General features: G+C 42.0%; 1 protein-coding gene across 2 annotated transcripts in view; it reads left to right on the top strand.

The window, feature by feature from the left end:
* IQCK (IQ motif containing K) overlaps nucleotides 1-16,247 on the top strand; it is a 119,658-nt gene that overhangs the window by 16,426 nt on the left and 86,985 nt on the right. The window lies entirely within an intron of this gene.

Raw genomic sequence — 16,247 nt, 5'->3', positions numbered from 1 at the left:
GTGATTTTCTTTCTTTTTCATTTTCACTGACACACTGAGTAAATCACTCAGCTCCACCTTTTTACAATTTGTTCTGTCTTTAACTTGTGGCACTTTGGCCCTGAAATCCTCTGGTACAACTCCTCTTAAGTTTTCCTAATGACCCAGTACTGCCAAATTCAGTCACCTATTCCAGGGACAGAAAGGAAGCCAGTATGGAGGGAGCAGAGCAAGTGAGTGAGATGGGAGGTGGAGTGGGCAAGGTCGCTCTGTAGCAGCCACATCATCTAGGCCAGTAGAGAGTGTGAGTTTTATTTTAGGAGCAGTGGGAACTCATCGGAGCGGTGCAGTGGTTCTCTACCCTATTGGGCCCAAAAGCCCCCTTGTCACATTTTATAGAGCCCTCTTCATGTCCTGAAAGGAAATGCTTAGATAATATTTATTACCTATTTATCAGTTACCTAATTGCTGTGTTGTGTCATAAATGACCTGGAAACTTCACGGCTTAAAACAATGATTTATTATTTCTACGGGCTGACTGTTCTCTTGGTCTCACCTCGACTCACTCAGGTGACTGCTTGCAGCAGGTGACTGGGCAGGGCTGGGAGGCCCAGTTGGCCTCATGCATGGGGTTGGGGCCTGGGTGCTGGTGTCGGCTAGGCACTTTAGTTCTCCTCCACATGCCTCTCATCCTCTTGTAGACCAGCCCCGCTCCTTTGCAGCCTGCTGGTTTCAGGGCAGATTCCAAGAGGGCAAAGGCAGAAGTGTTAAGCCAAGGCTCTGCAACTCCAACAGCATCCCTTCCACCACATTCCATTGGTCAAAGCAATTCACAAAGCAGCTCATAGGTGAGATATAGACTCCCTCTAGAAGAAGTGGCAAGGTCACATCCCAAAGGGGCATGGACCTGCAGGGCATGATTAATTAGGTGCCCGTTAGCATCATAATGTATCGCATCTATCTGTGTAGTAATTTCAAATATATATAGTGGCTGTTTATATAATGGGCTATACCATAAAAGAGAAATAAAATGAAAACCATTCACAGCATAAGTAATAGTTAATTTTTTTAAAGCTCAGAGAAAACTACACTAGAAGATATGAGCTGTTACTTGTTTGCACATATATGTAGAATCACCACGAATATGCAGACTGAATCACACATGATGCATCAGTCACTCACATACTGTAAGTGATGTTGCCCATGGTGACAGGATTTTTCTGAAATGGTGAGAAACTCTTAGATTCTGAATAAAACAAGTGCAGTTTTCTCTTGGTATACATGGTAGTTGCTTTCCTGGAAAAATCAATATATACCAAAATTACAAAAAAAAAAAAAAAAAAAAAACAAACCCTGCCTGCATTTGTATGGTAAATGGAGTTAGGTTCTAGGCTCAGATAATTATAAACCAGTTTTTTAATCTAGTAAATATCCAGTGGGATATTTGAAAATATTTAGGATGCAGAATAGTTTCTTTTTGTGTAGGACTATCCTGCCCATTGCAGGGCATAGAATAAGTCTGGTTCGGAAGTCTAAAATGGGTCTGCAGGACTGTACCTTCTGGAGGCCACCTTCATTCCTTACCTTGAGGCCATCTTCTGTCTTCACAGCCAACAACAGTGTCACTTGGACCCCTTGGACCCTTGCTTCCATCATCACATCTCCTTCTTTTGCCACCTCTGTGATTACATTGGGCCCACCTGGATGACCTCTCCATTTCAGGATTAAAATCACATTTACAAGGTTCTTTTGCCATGTAAGGTAACATTTCCACAGGAGCTGGGGGCTAGGATGCAGACATTTTTGAGGGGCCATTATTGAGCCACATCCTGTGTATCAATCCTGTTTTGTCTTTTTTTTTTTTTTGAGAGTTATTTATTTAATTTGGGGGGGAGAGAGAGAGAGAGCACGTGCATGAGTAGGGGAAGGGGCAGAGGGAGAGAATCTTCAAGCAGACTCCCCACTGAGCACGGACCCCGGTGTGGGGCTCCATCCCATGACCCATGAGATCATGAACTGAATGGAACCAAGAGTTGGACACTCAACCAACTGAGCCGCCCAGGTGTCTCAACACTGTTTATCTTAAGAGGAAAACATTCAAAGGACTGCAGGGCCAGGTGGGCACTGAAAGAGGCCTGGAATAACAAGGGGACACCAGGCAGTAGTGGGGACTGTGGCCATCAAGCAAGCTTATGCATTACAGGGGAAGCTGCTATGCTCCTCATTTCCTACTGATGGTCACCATGCTGGAACATGGGATCAGTGGGACCATATCTCCTGACTTTTTGATAAAAGCCCCCAATCCAGATTTTACCATGAATTGTCCTAACTTTTAACTAGTGACAACTAATTTTTAAAAAGATAAAATACAGCATGCCAAACAGAATACATTTTAAACACTTTTAAGAGCAAGATGTTAAAATCAGGTAGAGCTGGGTTAAAATCTCAGCTGAGCTACTTACATGAATAACTTCATGTCACTGAGCCCCTGTTTTCTCATACGTGGAAGAGGGACAATAATATCTACCTCACCGGCTCATTCTGAGCATCAGGCTAGATCATGTGGGTAATTGCTTAGCACTGCACCTGGCTTATAGCACGTGCTCAATAAATAGGTTGCTATAATTCTTATTCTTAGGCCCTATTATAAGCACATGCAGGATGACAACAATGACTACCACAGGGGCCCTGATCTCAGGTCCCCAAATCCTGTTAATTTTCTGCTCCAGGCACTTTCCAGCTCCTATTGATCTCTGCCTTTAGTTGACTTGACCTTTATCCACTAACCTGTCCTACATACTTACAATATATATAACAAGTTAGTATTCAGACTACAAAGAATTCCTATGTATCAGTAAGATAAAAAGAGAACAACACAGCAGAACAATGAAGTAGAAAAACAGATAAAGGATATGATCAGGAAGTTCACAAAAGGGGAGACCCAGAGCGCCAAACCAAAAGATACTCAGTGCCACAGATCAGCAAACATGTAAAAGTTTGGCAATATGAGCAATGGAGGACGCTGTGGAAATGAACTGTCCTGTTCTTTTTTTTTTTTTTTTAAGGTTTTGTTTATTTATTCGACAGAGATAGAGACAGCCAGCGAGAGAGGGAACACAATCAGGGGGAGTGGGAGAGGAAGAAGCAGCCTCATAGCGGAGGAGCCTGATGTGGGGCTTGATCCTATAATGCCGGGATCACGCCCTGAGCCAAAGGCAGACGCTTAACCGCTGTGCCACCCAGGCGCCCCCCCCCTTTTTTTTTTAAGATTTTATTTATTTACTTGAGAGAGAGCAAGAGAGAGAGTACAGAGGGAGGGGGAGAAGCATACTATATGCTGAGCAGGAAGCCTAATGTGGAGCTCGATCCCAGAACCCTGAAATCATGACCTGAGCCGAAGGCAGCCGCTTAATCGACTGAACCACCCAGGTGCCCTGGAACTGTCATGTTCTACTATATAATTGGTACAACCCTCCTGGAGAAAAATTTGGCAAAATCTAGTAAAATTGAAAATACACTCTGTGACCTAAAAATTTCCCTTTTAAGTCTGTACTATGGCTGCAAAAACTCTCAGTCTTTGTAACAAGAACCTCTGAAGAAGAACTAAATGCAACGTTGGTTGAAATACAAAGAAATGGAAATGACCATTGAAGTCCATTAACAGGAAGATGTATAAATAAAACTTTAAAAGAAAACCAGCTTTATCGGGGTACCTGGGTGGCTCAGTCCATTAAGTGTCTGCCTTCAGCTCAGTTCATGACCCCAGGGTCCTGGGATCGAGCCCCAAGTTGGGATCCCTGCTCGGCGGGGAGCCTGCTTCTCCTTCTCCCTCTGCCCCTCCACCACTGTCTGTGCTCTCCCTCTCTCTGCTCTCTCACTGTCTCAAATAAATATATAAAATCTAAAAAAAAAAAACAGCTTTATTGAACTATAATTTACATACCATAAAATCCATTTGTTTTACCCAAGTGTCCATCATGGATGAATGGATAAACAAAATGTGGTATATCCATACAATGGAATATTATTCAGCCTTTAAAAGGAAGGAACTCTTCTTGTCATGTGCTACCACATGAACATACTTGTGGACATAAGGTACATAATAAGCCAGTCACAAAAAAACAATATCAGTTGAACTACAACGTATGATTTATATGTGATTCCATTTACATGAGGTACCTAGAGTGGTCAAATTCGCGGAGACAGAAAGAGGCATATGGTTGCCAGGGGCAGTGGGGAGGAGGGAATGGGAAGTTGTTTAATGGGTAGCGTTTCAGTTTTGCAAGATGAGAGGAATTCTGGAGTTGGGTTATGTAACAATGTGAATGTGTTTAACACATCTGAACTATACACTAAAAAATTGTTAGGATGGTAAATATTATGTATATTTTACCACAATTTAAAAAAGTGATTTTTAAAAAATCCATTCATTTTAACTGGAGCAAATTTGCAGAGTTGTGCGGCCATCACCACAATTTAATTTTATAAACCCCCCAAAATCTCTAGTGACTATTTCTGGTCACTCTTCATTTCCACCCCTACCCCCAGGCAACAGCCAACCTACTTTTTATCTCCATAGATTTATCTTTTCTGGACATTTCTTATAACTAGAATCACATAATATATGGTCTTTTGCATCGGGCTAATTTCATGTAGTACAGTGTTTGCGAGGTTCATCTACGTTGTAACATAGATCAGTACTTCATCTTTATTGCTGAATAATATTCAATGGTATGGATATACCACATTTTGTTTTGGGTTGTTTCCCCTTTTTGGCTATTATGAATAATGCTGCTATGAACATTTGCATGTAAGTATTACATGGACATGTTTTTTCATTTCTCTTGGGTAGATTCTGAGTAGAGGAAGCTGGGTTTTTACCTGACTTTGTTAAGTTTGATTGACTATTATAGCATTGAAGTGGGTCCAGACAGCAGATCCCAATTTCACATTTTGGAAGTTAATACCTAAATATGAAATATGGCTCCAAGTTAAGGGCTATTTCTTAATCATCTACCATTACCAGTTACCTTCTAAGTGATTAATCAGTGGTGATCGATGGCAATCATTATAGAGTATTTCCTATATGCCAGGCATTATTTCACATTGCAATCTTATTTAATCATCACAGCAACCATTGGAATGGGTGGTTTTATTGTCCCCATTTTGTGGATGAGGAAACGGAGGCTCAGGAAGTATCCCCATTCACAAGACCACTAAGAAGAAGAGCAAGGGTTTGAGCCCAGGAGTCTGGCTTCCAAGCCAGGCACTCAGTCTTACTGTAGCGGTGCCCCCTAAGCTGAGGTTTCGGTGACCTGTGGTCACGTGTGTTCCAGAAGCAGGTGATGCTCCTTCTAATGGCCATCAGAAGGTCAGTAGTAGCCTAACACTACTACCTCATTCACCTCATTTCATCTTGTAACGCAGACATTTTATCATCTCACATCATCACTAGAGGAAGAAGGGTGAGTACAGGACAATGAGATATTCAGAGAGAGAGAGAAATCACATTCACATGACTTTTATTTCAGCATATTGCTATAATTGTTTTTGTCTTACTGTGCCTAATTTATAAATTAAATTTATCCAGGGTATGTGCATATAGGAAAAACATAGTACATACAGAATTCAGTACTATCCACAGCTTCAGGCATCCACTGGGGTCTTGGAACTCACCCCCTGTGGATAAGGGGGGACAGCTGTATGTCAGTAAGACTGTTAGTGTTGAAAATACTTCCCTTTGAGGCTCTTGGAATTGCTGTCAGATCCAGTTTGTAAACCATGCAAGAAAATCTTATTATAACTTTATAGTCATGCTTCTTTTCTTTCTTCTTTTTAACAATGGCAGCATTGATCACTTCATTCCCAAACTTGGCTAGGAGTTGCTTTTGTTTCTAAAAATCAAAGTCATCCTCAAAAGACAAGGCTTTAAAAAGAAAGTCAACAGGCTCTGACCTGAGGGTGACCCCATAGTTGTCTAACAAAATAAAGGGCAGTGGCTTTGCGACAGGATTTTCCTTTTCTGCTCTGAAGCTTTGTCCTCTGGCTTTCAGGGGCATGGCTTTGTGCCCGGTGGCTGTGGTAGCAGTCTTGACTGGCTGCTGAATAGGGAGAACGTTACCATTTGGCCATAAATTGCATTTCACTTATTATACATGGCATCAGTTAACTTTTGCTATGTAACAAAGTACCTCAAAAGTTAGTGACTTAAAACAACGATTTATTTAGTTCCCTCTCCTTCAAGGCAGCAATTTGGGTTGGGCTCAGCTGGAACGTTGTTCTGGCCTTGGCTGTGCTTGTTCATGTGTCTTTGGGTAACTACCAGGCAGGCTGGGTACTGGCTGGTCTAGGATATCCTTAGCTGGAATGCATCATCTCTGTTCGACTTGGTCTCTCAGCTTCCATCAGATGAACCCTGGATTGTTCACATGGTAGTTGGGCAGGAGTGTATGGATTCGAGGAGAAGTTCTCAAGGCCTCTTGAGCCTGAGGCTTGGAACTGGCACATTGCTACTTCCATGGCATTATATTGGCCAAAGCAAGTCACAGGACCAGCTCAGATTCAAAGAGTAAGGAAATAGACTTCACCTCTTGATGGGAAGAACTATAAAGCTACATCACAAAGGTTGTAGATCCAGGGAGGGGTAAAGAATGATGGCCCCCTCTTTTTTTTTTTTTTTTAAGATTTTATTTATTTGATGGAGAGAGAGACAGCCAGCGAGAGAGGGAACACAAGCATGGGGAGTGGGAGAGGAAGAGGCAGGCTCCCAGCGGAGCAGGGAGCTTGATGCGGGGCTCGATCCCAGGACTCTGGGATCATGACCTGAGCCAAAGGCAGACACTTAACGACTGAGCCACCCAGGCGCCCCAATGATGGCCCTTTTTGTAATTTACTTCATACGCTGTATTAGAAATAGTATGGATCTGACAGCAGGTGGCAGGTTTGACTTCTGGCTCTAGCCTAGTGCTTCAGGGAAGTTACTTGTCTGCAACTCTCTCCTCTCCTCATTTGTAAAGCACATGTGGGATTATTGAGAGGGTTAAATAAGGTAACATGTGAAAGAGCAAGCTCCAGAATCCAACCAGGTTCAAATTCATACCCTTCCATCTATGAGTAAGGGACTTTGGGCAAGGTATTTAACCTTTCTGTGTCCCTGTTTCCTAATCTGTAAAATGGGAATAATAGTGATTATGATGATAATGGTGATGATGATGACGATGATGTGTAGCTGTTGTGAGGATAAACGAGTTAAGTAAAATTTAAAAGAGTGCCTGACACAGAGAAAACACTCAATACACATTAACTATTGTGAACACGATTAACACGATGCCTGGGAAATATTGAATCTGCAACAGCAATATTACTCCCCAGGAACCCTACAGGGTGACCAGTTGTTGCTTGAATAAATGGAAGGTGGCATGCTTGTTACTAATATCTGGGTATTACAGATGGCCAAGGGTGGACTTTCCTCATTGTTCTAAAAATACTAGTGCCTTTTAAACATAATATATATTTGTAAAAATCTAAACATAACTCTTGAAAATAATATGGTGAGCTCAGAATCTGAGAATGCACTATGAAGAGCCCTCCAAGGCTGAAGAAGCTACTAGAATCACAGCCACAGTGACCAAAAAAAGAAAGGAAGACTGCAAGTATCCCAAACTTCTCTTGAGAGTTAATGTCTAAAGGATTGGAAGCCATTAAAAAAAAAATGATGAAAATAAGGCTCAGTTGATTCTTTTTTAAAAGAACCTGCCTTAAAATAAGTCATTGATGCTCTTGGTTGTTGAGAGAGCTGCAATTTCTCCTGCTACTTTTGAGGAACCAGAAAACCCAAGTCATAAACTAATAACAGATCCAACAGATGTTTAAACTCTTAATCCCTTAGAATAATAAAAGGGTTATCCAGGAAATAGGTGAAACAGCTTTCTCGAAAATCACATTTCTGTGTCCGGAATCAAGTACTATGGATTTTTCTGTACTTCCGCACGGAAGATCATCTATCAGTGATTGATAATGTTCTAAAGCAGAGGTCTGCAAACACGGCTTATGCAGCCAGCTGCCTGTTTTTATAAATGAAGTTTTATTAGAACACAGCCCCACCCACTCCTTTACAGATTGTCTATGGCCACTTTTGCACTAAAAGCGCACTTTTGTACTTTTTCACTAGAGCCAAGTAAAGTAGTTGTGATACAAGTCTAATATTTACACCTGGCCCTTTAAGAAAAAGTTTGCCAACCCCCATTCTGAACACCTGGAACTACACAAATTTTTGTGGTTAGCTGCTGCTCTTCTGTGGAAGGTAGGAAGGGAAGCTTCATGAATAAGCATAGAGTTTGGAGCTGTGCTCACCTGTATTTAGGGCCCAGTTCTACCTCTTTCTAGATAAGTGACTTTGGACATTGCTAGCATTGGGACCTTTTAATTTTAATCTTCCTAAGCCTCAGTTTCCTCCTCCATAAAATGGAAGCAATAATAATGGTAATTGTTAGTAGTAGTAAGAGAGTTTATCAGAATTAAATAAGATAACACATTTAAAGTGTTTAGCTCAGTGACTGGCACAGCTACAGTGAAAAGTAGCAATAACATAAGAACAAAATTAAATTGAAGAAAGGTCCCTTCGTCCTGGAATGGAAAACTAAACCTGAGGGCAGTAGGTAAGGAAGAGGTGGGTTGAGACAGGCCCTGTGGGAAGTTAGAGACTGGTGGGAGATTAGACTCAGATATGTGGAGGGCTCTGACAGAATACAGTGATGAAGGGTAGGGTAGGGGTGCTGGAGTCACACAGGTGGGCTTGAGTCTCCCCCTCCAACCTTTGCTAGCTCTGGGCCCCTGGGAAGATTCCTTAAACCATGAGTCTCAGTTTTCTTATCTGTTAAGTGGGGAAGGTGATAATCATAGTACCCACCTCACCAGGGCTTTTGAGAAGATTGAGTAAGAAGTTGTGTGTGTGGCACTTAGCACAGGGTGAGTGTTCAGTAAGGGGTAACCATTATCATTCAGGATTGTGCTTAAAAGAGGGATTCAGGAAGAGAGGCAGCTGGTAGCAAGGGAGAAAACAGAGGGAGACAACAGGGGTCCAGGCTGACGGTGAAAAAAAAAAAAGAATAAATCCTGTTTCAGGCAGAAATAGTGAGATGGATCATCAGAGCCTCTGCCAGAAGCTTCCTTTTGCACAGGCCTTGACCATTTTTTCCATCTTCTCTGAGCAGAGGGCAGACCTTGAAGAGAGTGCTCCAGACCCCTTGATCTCTTGGAGGCATGTCTGTGAAGCTAGGTTGCAAATAATTTTGATCCTGAGACAGGAGTTTTTGTAGGGGTAGAGTTTTCATGAAGACTTTCTAGTTCCTTGTTGAATCTTTGTTGACATTGACCTTCCTGGTCTTCTATTTATAGTTATAGCTGCCTTCCCTGGGACCCCTGGGCTGCCCACAGTCTATGTGATTTGGAAGGGCGAAGAGGTCTTAAGGCAGGAAATCAACTGTGCAATTGTTAACATAGAACTTCAGCATTTTTCTTAAGACTGAAGTTTGATTAAAAGGCCACAGAACCATTCTTGTTCTGTCATGAATTGGGCTGTATTCCACTGGAGCAAATTAAGTTTGAGGCACATAAATATCATCATAAAGATTAGACATTACAGTTGGCTCGCTATTCTTGGTGATCCCCTGACATCGAGCCATGCCTTTGGATTGGCTTAATTGGAACATGGGAGATCAGAACTGAATGAGAACTTAATTGGACTGATATATTGAACAGAGCTGGTTTAGTGGCTATGTTGTAAACTTCACTTGGGAATTCTTTCCAGTGCATCTCTGAAAATATTTTGGGCTCTCAGTAAGGTTAATAATTTTTGCTATAAGCAGTTTTTGATAAAAGGTTGATACTGTTAGCAGTAAAAAGTAGTATGAAGTCCAGAGAGTTTGTTTTAGCTGGATGTGTTAAGTATGCAGAATAACCAGTCCCATATCTGCTAGTTAACTCTGAGGGTCAATCCCTCAAAATGACAGAAAACCCCATTCAAACTCACTTTAGTGAAAAAGATTTTTTGTTTGTTTATGTACATTTTCTCCCATGGGGAGATCTTCCACAGCTTGATCTGAGGACCCAGATGATACCTTCATGACTTGGTTCCCTCTCCATCTCTTGATTTTGTTCCTCTGGCTTGGCTTTACCCTCAAACAGTCCCCACCCATGACACCAGCCTATGTCTCATAGGCTCAAGTGTACCCGAGAAAGAGAAAGTCTCTTCCAGAGTTTCTAATTGAACTGACTCAGGTCAGTTACCTACTTTGGAGTCAATCCTTGTAACTAGGGGAATTTAGTGGGCAGTGGGCTGTTGGACAAAAGGAAGGATCCCTAACCCAATGCACATAGCTTTAGAATTGGGGAAGGGTAGAGCCCCAAAAGAAACTCAGAGTGCAGTTACCAAAAGAAGGCAGAAGGGGTACTGGGCAGCTACCTTGGCTAGGACTCATTATGCTGCAAATAGCAGAAAACTGGCTTAAATAATGGAGGGGAGTCATTGGTTCAGGAAACTAGACAGTTCTGAGGTAGAGAAGGAAGATTTCAGGATTGGTTTGATTCAGGAGCTCAGTAATGTAATCGAGGACTTGGTTCTCTTCTGCATCTCTGGTTGGCCTCTTGCAGAGTTGGTTTTATCCTCAGGCTGGTTTCTCTCAGAGTGGCGAAACAGCTACTGCCCCTGGCCTAGGTTTTGCTCCCACCTACTACAGCAACCAGGAAAGAATAGTCAAGCTCATTTAGAAAAGCAAAGGAAATGATTTCCCAGAAGCCCCAGCACATCTCCTCTCATACCTGATCAGTCTGAAATTGATCGTGCACCCATTCTTCATTCAGTGAATCCCTTGAGCCAGGATAAATGTGGACTAGATTGGTTTAGGTCTTGGTGGCAGGTGGGGTGGGATTATCTGGACTGCCTTATCGGGGTTCACACCTGGAGCTGGAGAAGGGGGTTAATCCTCTTTACTCATCACAGCTACTACCTAGCCGGGGATTGGCTGCTGGACTTTGAATTAATAACTACAGTGGGGCCACGGCTTACTCATTTCTTTATCTCTAGTGTTTAGCACAGGCTTGGCACATAGTAGGTCCTCAGTAAGTGTTTACTGAACAGGGCCAAACTGGAACAGGGCACGTTCTGTAATTTGGAAAGAAATCAGGAGTTTTTTGCATGAGTAAAATGATGCCTGAAAATAAAGCTTATCTCAGCTTTAAATATGGATTAAATGCAGAGTCTGGATAGAGGTGATAAGACTTTCCACCTCTTTTCCTGTCCTAGCCCACGTAGCATAAAATTTTCCCTTTTGCTTTGGTTGCTCATCACATTCCATTACAATGAAGAGTATTGTAAACAAAAGTTAGTATCAGGAAACTATTTCTAACTCCTGATAAGTCATTTGGTGATCTCATGACACTAAAATTTGCCACTATGAATAATTCAGTAAAACAGAATCTTCTATTTCTTCTTAGAGTCCTTGCCACCTAATGGTCATTTATTGTAGTTTTTTTAGTTTTTGAGTAAAACACCCAAATAGTTTTTAAAAAGTGCAAGGACTTTGGTCAGTGAAGGAAGAACCTATTTCCTGGCCTTGACTAATAAGGGAATTAGAAATACCATCAGCTTTTGTTTGAAGAAGTTTTCTAGGAAGTGGAAAAAAATAGATTCTCACAGGAAAGGTGTGGTAGAATTATTTTAACATTACTCCTTTTAATTAAGAACACTTTTAGAAATGACCACGTGGTCCATGCCAGAAGTCTTGGTCAATACTTTGTGTTATGAGTACATACTTTTAAGTTCTTTCGAAAAGTATTCTTTTTCTCTAATGAAATTCTAATGCATTGGGGAAAAATTGGACTTCTGTTTGAAGTTTGCTGTGATAAGTATTTTGGCCTCTGGGTATAGTCCAAGTATGTACTCATTTCTAGCATGAGTTATTTATCACTTTTGTCATGTCTGGGGGGTCTCCGGCATGTGGAAATTTACTGTGGAGAACAGCAATGTGGGAAAGGAGGCTGTGATATTCTAAGTGCATGCCATACCCACAGCCTTAACTTCAAACCTCTGTCCCTGCTTTGTCCACGTCCCCATTACCCTGGCTGCAAGTGATAGAGCCAGGAATAAGTGTCACACCCTGTGGGCAGCCACTCCAGGATGCCGAGTGGCTATGAAATGATCTGATACAATTGCTCTGCCCAACAGGGATGGGCTATCCTGAGTAGCATCTTCCAACCCAACCAGATTCTTCCTTCTGGGGAGTAGCGATGCCAAAGGGCTGAGTCCCATGTAGATCAAGCACCAGAAATGTTGCTGAGCCACAAAGCTACTGATGGATGAGGTGACTATAGTTAGCCAGACTTGTGCCCTAAACAGCTGTGGACACTGGTCACTTCTCCCTGAGACCTGCCCCCAGTCAGAGGAATTCCCATTTTCCTTCTGCTCCTTCTATCTTTACAGTACCCCCCTGTGCCAGATAGAATATATTAGTGTTCACAAATGTTTGTGGGCTCTCCCTAACACAGAGACCATGTGACTGCTTAGGTCAAAGCAATGTATGGACGTGACATATGTCATTTCCAAACACACGCTCTAAGAGTCAAAGCATGGTTCACCATAGTCTTTTCACTTGCCGTGATAACTAGTGATCTTTCAGAGAGAGGCTGCTCCGTCAGCCTGAGTCCCAGAGCAGACAACGTGGAGCAGAGAGCCATAATTGATTAAAATGTTCATGTAACATGAGTGAGAAATAAACCATGGATGATATAAGCTTCTCAGATTCAGGGCTTGTTTGTTGCAGAAAAATCTATCCTAAACTGATTTGCAAAAAAACCCCAGTAACCAAGGTAACCTGAGCATATTTCTATCCCTTGCAAACCCAAAGAGTCTTAATGAACACAATGCCGTAGCAAGCTACACTTCAATTCACTAACCTCACAGCATGTGCTTTTGACCTTTCTGGGGTGGAATTACATTCATTACCTGATGCAGATTCAGTGCCTTTCCAATGCTAGAAGTTTCTCTCCTCAGTCTCTGCACCTCCAGTCTGCCTCCTATACGCATACCCAACATGACCACTGGGACAAAACACCGTCCGGATTGAACTCCCGTTTCTGCCTTTTCTCCCTTTAGGGTTTCAGTCTTTTATGATGATGTTCTCCCCCAACCCCTCCCTGAACTTTAGTACAAAATTTCTCTAGCATATAGAACAATTGAAAGAACTTCAGAAGGAACACCCACATATTTACCACCGCGACTCTGCAATTACATTTTGCTTTATTTGCTTGGTTGCATGTCTGTCCACCAATCCATCAGTCCATGCCTCTATCCATCTGCCTTGTTTTTTGGATGCATTTTAAAGTAAGCTGCCAACTCATGATGACGTGATGATGCCTTTTCCCTTGACATTTAGTCTTTTTCCTTTTAATTCTGGATTTTTAAAATTTGCTTTTTAACCTTGTTTGAGGTTGTCTTAACTGTTTCCTCTGCTTGCCCAAACTTGCACTTACTCACCCTTTAAAAAATCGTGAACTCAGTGTATTTGTCCGCATTACGTAAACTCTGGGTGCCCACACTTTCTTAATCTCACTCCTTAATTTTTCTCTCAATTACTTCCTCTCTTATCTCTTCACTCACCACAACTTTTCATTTGCTTTCCCTTCTCTCTTTCAGCTCCCCGGCAGATAATTTTTAAACTAAACAACAGCTGAACAATATCCCCACTGTTCCATGTGTCTGAGTATGCACGGCACGTCCACACTTGCCCAGAACAGAAGGAAAACACAATTTCTTCCATTTTATTTCTTTGCATCAAAAGTGATTAAATCTGTCTGCATGACCTTCATACATCAGACCATTTGGCTATTTTAAAAGTCTATTTAATAGAGTAAGTCAAGCTGCATTCCCTTGGTAGAAAGAATCTTTACCACCAAACGGTGCAGTAAATGCCAAGGGAACAATACATCTTTTGTAGGACAGGAGAGAGAGACACTGCCGTCTTACAATTGCTGAATTGTTTAAATTATTATATCGCAATTCATGCTAGATACATATTTGCATTGTTGTACAAGTATTTTCTTATTTTGGTTGAAGATGGCTTTTTGAAGGGGTACCCTACTCTTGCAAGGCAGGCTTAGAAAACCCCATTCCGTGGGCTAGTACATTTAATTTTTATTACCCTGGCTAGGAGTATTTCAGTTTTTTAATAAAAGGCTATCAGCAAGAAGGTAAAAGACCGAAAACAATCTCCAGTAACTCAGGCACCACCGTATTTTATTTACTAACAGCTATAGTAAAGCTTTCAGTAAAAAATCTTAAGCAGTGCTTTACTTTTTGGTGAGAATCAGTTTCACAACAATCTTTTGCAACCTTATCTAAGATTATAAAGCTGAGTTGGCTATTTTGAGATGAAGGGGGAAAAAATAGGAAAATTTTCATAATAAATATTATGAGAAGAAAATGAAGAGAAATGGTCCAGAATTATATCAACAATTCCTATTTTTAAATGTCAGAGTTCTTGTAAATGAGTTCTTTCTTGCTTTGCTGTTTGAGAGTTAAATGGTGAATTCATTTGTTCATTTACTCACCACCCACTGATCACCTACTCCATGCAAGGCACTCAATTAAGCACTGAGAATAGAAAGAAAAGAGACATATGCCCGGTCCTCAGAAAGTTTATAGTTCAGTGGGGTAGATAGACATGTGGGCCAGCAGTTACATTATGGCATTATGGTTGTGTCTGAGATGTTATGACAGAGGGGCACACAGGGAACTGGGGGAGGTGGGGAGTCTACTCTAGACTAGAGGGTGAGAATGCTCAGAAAAGCTTTCTGGAGGCATCTCGAAGGACAAATGGGGGTGAATTAGAGAAGAAAGGAGTAGGAGTTACAACTCTTCCTGTTGCAAGCAATAAACAACCCAATGCAAACTTGGCTTAATCAAAAAAAAGAATGTATATATATATATATAGGCTCATGTACCTGAGGACATAAGCCAGAGGATTTGGGCTTCGGGTATAGCTGGATCCAGGGTCTAGTACAGTGTCATTAGGAATCTGCCATTGGTGGTCTAGCCATCAGGCTCTCCCTTCTTCCTTGCTAATAGAACCCAAAATTTATTCATTTTCTTTGGAATTGCTGTGTCCTTCAGGGATGGCTGGGCTTAACTAGTTGTATTTGTAGTGATCCTATTTCCAAATACAGTCACATTCTGAAGTACTGGAAGTTAGGACTTCAACATATGAATTTGGGTCAGGGAGGACACAGTTCAATCCATAGCACCCTGCCTTTCTCTCCTCCCTGTCTCAGATCTCCTGCTGGTACCTCTCATTAGCTGGACCTACCTAGTGAGTAAGGGAGCCTGGTTGAAGTGAACCATAAAATCGGCCTCCTGAGGCACAGAGCAGGGCAGAGAAGGGTAGACCTGCAGGGGAAAAGAGAGAATTTCCAGGAGATTCTCTGTTGTCTACATTCTTGGGAAGGATCTTTTCACATGGCAACCAACACCTCTAGATGTACTTGTTCCTAGCTCCTGTTATCTTAAAAGGAGAGGTTGCAAACCTCTATCTCCCAGTTTCCTTAACAGTTCTCTTAAAGGAGTTGAGTGGTTCTGTTTGGGTTACAGGGTCTTTCAGTGGATCCAGGAGACAAGGTACCTGGTGGTCCATCCCATTACCTTCTTAGCATGCCTTCTCCCCCAGTGCTCTAGGATGTTCTTTCCCTTGTGGTTTACTGGCGATCTATCTGTCTCTTAGGGATTACATTCACTGGCATGTAATGAAAATTTGGTTGAAAAACCAAATGACATTTATTTCCTCTTACATATCGAGATGGTCAGAGTAGGTCAGGCCCAAGCTGTTACAGAGGCTTAAGGAAGTCATCAATGGCCCAGGCTCTTTCTAACCCCCTGCTCTACCACCCTTAGCATGTGGCTTTTAGCCTTATCGTTGAAAGGTGCTACTCCACTTCCAGACACATGTCTGTGTTCCAGGCTGAAAGAAGTAGAAGGAAACTTCAAGGAAGAAGAGGTAGCAGAAATTAAGAAAGCAGAACTTTTGCAGAAGTCCGAAGGACCTGTTCATTTCTATCTCATAGGGCAGAACTGTGTCATGGCTATCCCTTGCTACGTGGGAGGCCGGAAAATACAGTTTTTTTCCCCCTGGGGGCTGCTTGTCAACCAGGTTTCTGTTTATAAGGATGAAGTGGAGAGTGGCTGTTGGGTGGACAACTGGCCGGGTCAGTGACACTGCCAA

This window comes from Ursus maritimus, unplaced genomic scaffold, assembly GCF_017311325.1.
Source record: "Ursus maritimus isolate PB19 unplaced genomic scaffold, ASM1731132v1 scaffold_2, whole genome shotgun sequence".
NCBI lineage: Eukaryota > Metazoa > Chordata > Mammalia > Carnivora > Ursidae > Ursus > Ursus maritimus.
This window is presented reverse-complemented; position numbering and strand designations above follow the sequence as displayed.